This window comes from Anopheles darlingi, chromosome 3 (genome assembly GCF_943734745.1).
Source record: "Anopheles darlingi chromosome 3, idAnoDarlMG_H_01, whole genome shotgun sequence".
Classification (NCBI taxonomy): Eukaryota; Metazoa; Arthropoda; class Insecta; order Diptera; family Culicidae; genus Anopheles; species Anopheles darlingi.
The window spans coordinates 20,498,967-20,503,966 of NC_064875.1; positions in this window are offsets into that span (position 1 = coordinate 20,498,967).

Consider the following 5,000-nt stretch of genomic DNA (forward strand, 5'->3'; position numbering starts at 1 on the left):
GAGCCGTTTAATTGTCATAGTAGGCTAGTTGCCGTAGCTATACCCGAAAAAGGGAAAAGCATCAATTAGGCATTGCTCGAATGACCATTTGGTGCCGCGTTTACTTGATTACTCTGCACGTACACACGGGGACTCGATTGATGTCGGTTCTCATTACAGTCATTTTGGTTGTCCGCGTCGGCAGCTGCCCTGTTCCTCCTCTTATTAAGTGTGTATGTGTGTGTGTGCTTGTGTGTGCGTGGGTACCATACAAATGAGCAAGTGGAACATATTGAATTACTGCATCCCAGGAAACTCCAAAAAAAATACACCGAAAAGCCCCAAAAACGCCCAGCCAAATGATATTAAATAATGCAAGTGAATAGCGGTGGACCACACACACACACACACACCCACACACACCTGACAGGCTCCAGACAGATGGAGAGTACCGGGCATCTGTGGTGTGAATGCTCTCTGATCGAACCAACAGCGCAGCAATGGACACTCCACTCCGGTCGGGTACCCGGGTTCCGGGAATTAAAAACCGCAAACCGTATGCCCACGCACGCGACACGACAACGGCTCATCTGCATCATTTCCTCTCACTCCCTGCCTCCCTCCCCGAGACTGGTCAGTTTCACACCATCAGGTCAGCCCCAAAAAAACCAAAAAAAAAAATTAAATGCCGCCTCCATTCCATCGGAATTCCATTGCAACGGCGAATCGGTTTTAACCGGTGGTACCGCGCGGTAAAACGTGTCCATGGCGACGACGCGACGCGCTTAACAACCCCCCCCCCCCCCCCCTGGTCATGCAAATGTGCAACAGTCTCATTTTCAGGACGTTCAACAATTCAATAAAACACCAGCACCACCATTTACCACGAAACGGCCATACTACCACTACCGGGGGCATATTGGTTCTACCGAAAGTTTTCATGCACCTTCCAGGCCATGCTGGCGGTTTCCAGGACCAAGCATATCACTTTCCTACACCAGCACCAGGAACCAGCGATACAGGGACACAAGCTGCACAACCGAGAGCGGAACGAAAAAAAGGGAGAAGTAAATAGAGGAAGAAGTAGTATCCCCCCGCAAAAAAAAGGAAAACGCGAAACAGACTGGCGCACCGTTACAAGACGCAGCGCGAAAGGCCGCACTGGGAGGAGTGGCCACAGATTGTTTGGAAATTTATTAGAAGGAATAAAAATCACGTCCTTGTCATAATTTGTCACACAGCTTAAACATCAGCCCAGATTTGTCGCGGTTGCCCGCACCGGCAGAACATCGGCCGCGCGACCCAAGCGACCAAAACCGGGACTCGGGGCCGCGGGTTTCCTCTTGTTTTTTTTCCCCTTCTTTTCCCGGTTGCCCCACACCCACCTTTTCTGTCGACCATTTCGTCGGCCTGGCTCCTGTTTTATTCAGTTGCGCTCGGCGCTTGTAACGGTTCCCGTTGTAACATTAGGAACCGTCCGCAACGAGGACGATGAGAGAGGAGTTGACACACACACACACACACACACACACACACACACACACACACACACAACGAGCTTTTGCTGAAGTGAGTTAGAGCAACACGCCGGGAGTGGCCGTTGGGTTTCGGTGCTCCAAAAAAGTCTAAGGAACAAACCTTCCTCGTCCTTTTCCTTTTGGTGGTGGTGGTGGTGGTGGTGGCTGGTAGGCAGAAATGATGTGCAACACGAGCGAACGAACACTGGCTGCTGCTGCTGCTGCTGGTTTTGCTGGTGTTGCGGCTGGAAATGGGACGAAATTTATGATTGCATTTATGGTAATGCTGTAAAAATGTGAAAGAACTGGCCTCATCGTTGTGGTTAGTGTTGCTGCTGCTGATGCTGATGCTGCCACCGATGTTGATGCTGCTGAGAGCAGTGTTTGTTTCAGTTTTTCTGCCTCGCACCTCGCGCACGACCATATGTGTGTGTCTGTGTGTGTGTGTGAGTGTGTCGGTATGTGTGTCAAACCAAACAAATGGCATTTAAGTGGATTTTCGTCCTTCGTCTGGATGGACGGGGCTGCAATGCTCTGTATATGGTTCGTCCCGGGGGCTCGGATGACGCAGCACGCGAAATGCAGCAATTGTCGGCACACTTGGCACACACACACATACACACACACAAGCGACACGCGACACACCGGGAATGTGTAACAAATAACAAAATGCTTTGCTGGGCGCGGCATCGTACTGCGGCATCAAGTTTTTCCCGGGGAAAAAAAAAAAACCGGAAAGGGGCTTCCACTTTGTGTCTTTGCCTTGTGTGTGCGCTCCCCAGCGGTAAACAAGGGGGAGGGGCGAAAGGCGCGCACGGATCCTTCCCCGAGGAAGCCGGATTGTGCATTTTATTTATTGTCTCGTGAGCTGAGAGCTCCCAAGCAGAGCAGAGTGTCCCTCCTTCTGGAGGCCGCGGGAAACATGCGTACACATTGGTCGCTGCAGGCAGGTGCACAGGGACATAAAGGAAAAGTGGGACGGGAGGGAAGTGAGGACCGGGAGTTGTAACTTTAATTTACTTTTAGCCGGGCCCGAGCCCGAAAACCAAGATGGAGCAAATTGCAATTCCGCACGCGGTTCGTCGTCGTTTTGCGGGCAAATCCCTCCGCAGGAACTCGCAAGACTGAGACCGGGCCCCGAGGGAAAGGGAACAGAGCAAAGGCAAACAAATGACTGCAGTTCATAAATAATGTCCTCGCGAAACCTTCGCGGGGTTCGCGGTACCGCGGGACCGACCGGCACACTAATCACCTTGTAATCACATCGCACTGGATTACAAGGGAGAAAAAGAAAGGGAGAGAGAAAGAGAGAAAGAGAGGTTCGTTGCTCCTTAGTGAAGAAGTCTTAAGTACAAGCGAGTAGTTTGGCGTTCCTGTGAACTACGATGGGAACGAACCTCGAAGTTAACAAGAAGAAAGCGCGCCTTTCGCGGAGGACGACTTTTCGGGTCACGGGATTCCTGCTTTACTGGTGTGTTGGACGATGGTTGAGCTTTTATCTATCGTGTGGATGGTACGGGAGCAGGAGTTAAAAATAATAATTGTTTTTTTTTCTTCCTTCGTCAACGGTAACACTGTTACAGTGACTGGATATTCTGGGATTGTACTACCACTACAGTGGCATAAGAAAAAAGGGATAACTCCAACCAGTTCTAGGTTACACATTAGATAAAGAAAGTATCTGCAATACTCGTCCGAATTTATCTTAGTTATTTCTTCCTAATAAGTCTTGATTAGTGGAATGTTCCTTACCATTGAAGTTTCTGTAACATTAAGCGGCAGATCAACGCTTTTTTTTAATAATTGTGTCTTTTTTTATCACTTGACTGTTGTTTAGTTTTATTATCATTGTTTGAATGTTAAATAATCTAATTTAAATAAATAAATAATAAATTAAATTAATTTAGATAAATATGTGAAAAAATAGATCAATCAGAGCAAAATTGACATAGATAGAGCAGTTTTTGTCTATAGTACAATCAAAACTAATGGAAAGATGAACATTGAACATTTCTGCAGTTAACCTGTACTCCAGGTAGGAGTTTGTATAAAATGAGTTTATAACTTTTTTAAGGTAAGATCGTAAAGATCTCAAATGATCGAACACGAAGCTGCAATCGACAAAAAACATTCCTCACATATTTCCATCAAGCAGCTTCTCAATATTTTTGAAAAGCTGTAAATTAATATGACATTTACGAACAAAATTAAATCGTATATTTTCATTCCAAAAAAAACCAACAAAAATAAACCATTTTGTAGCCAAAATTTACCTTGATCTCTCTTTAAATTGTTCGAAAGACACTCCAACCGAAAAGTCTAAACTAACTTCTAGAATAAAAAGAGCGAGCAAGTGATATGAGGGGATGTTACTAAGTGTTCTATACCACTTCAAATCTATAAGGAAACATCTGATAACTAGAAGCTCTAGTGGCAATACCTTGTGGATTCGTTGAAGCTCTTCAACGTTTAATGTTAAATTGTGATTAGGCTGCCAAACAACTGGCGCCCTGCTCAAGAACAACATTTGTAGGAAAATGAGTCTTAGTTACTTATTTTTCTTCACTTATTAGCGCATTTTTATAAATATACATAAAACGCGCAGGCGTACCCCAAATTTACCAAACACTATGGACCAATTAGGTAAATTTATCCCCCCAAAAAAATATCCCGATTCCAGTAATCTCGGTTACAGATCATTACATCTGGATGCGAAAGTTATCGTTTTGTGCACACAGCATTGCGAGGGTTTTATGCCTACCAAAAACGCTAGTTTGTGCGATTATGATATCGCCGGGCTGATGCCAAGTCGACGAAAGAAGAGACGAAATGCTCCTCCGGAGGACCTCAAACAACCCTTTTTGGGGGAGGGATGTACGGGGGAAGATATGTGCGCACGAACCGCACGAATTATGAGAGTGATTAATCCCTTCCGCAGTAATCGATCGGATCGTAACACACAAACACACACACACACGCATACACAATAGCCACTTGTCCTGCCACCCTACCATCTTGTCAATCTGGTGATGGTCGACAATATCGAAAAGCAGTTCTCCCTTGCCCTGCTGCTCCTGCTGCTGCTGCTGCTGCTGCTGCTGATCCTAACATCCCTTATGTTGTCGCAGAACATCATGTCGCTCTGGCGTACTGCTGCTGCACAGTGCACGCGATCGATGCGTGAGCGATTGAAATGAGCTGACGCACACACATACACAGAAACAAGCAGAGGGTTGGGGAGGGTAAAGGGTGTCCCAGGTACCGCAACATAATTTCCCATTCACAGCCCTATGTCTACAAGAAGACTATACCCGCTTTTATATCCTTACCGGTCGTAATTTGAATGTCCTCTCCCCCCCCCCCCACCGGAGCCGAGGGGGGCCTTAGAAGCAGAAGAGTAGAGAGGAATTAGTAAGGGATGAAGGGAGCAAAGGGGTGGCGACCTCCGAAGCGAGAATCGTGCATCGTGTTCTGCTGCCGCTGCTGCTGCTGCTGGTGAGGATC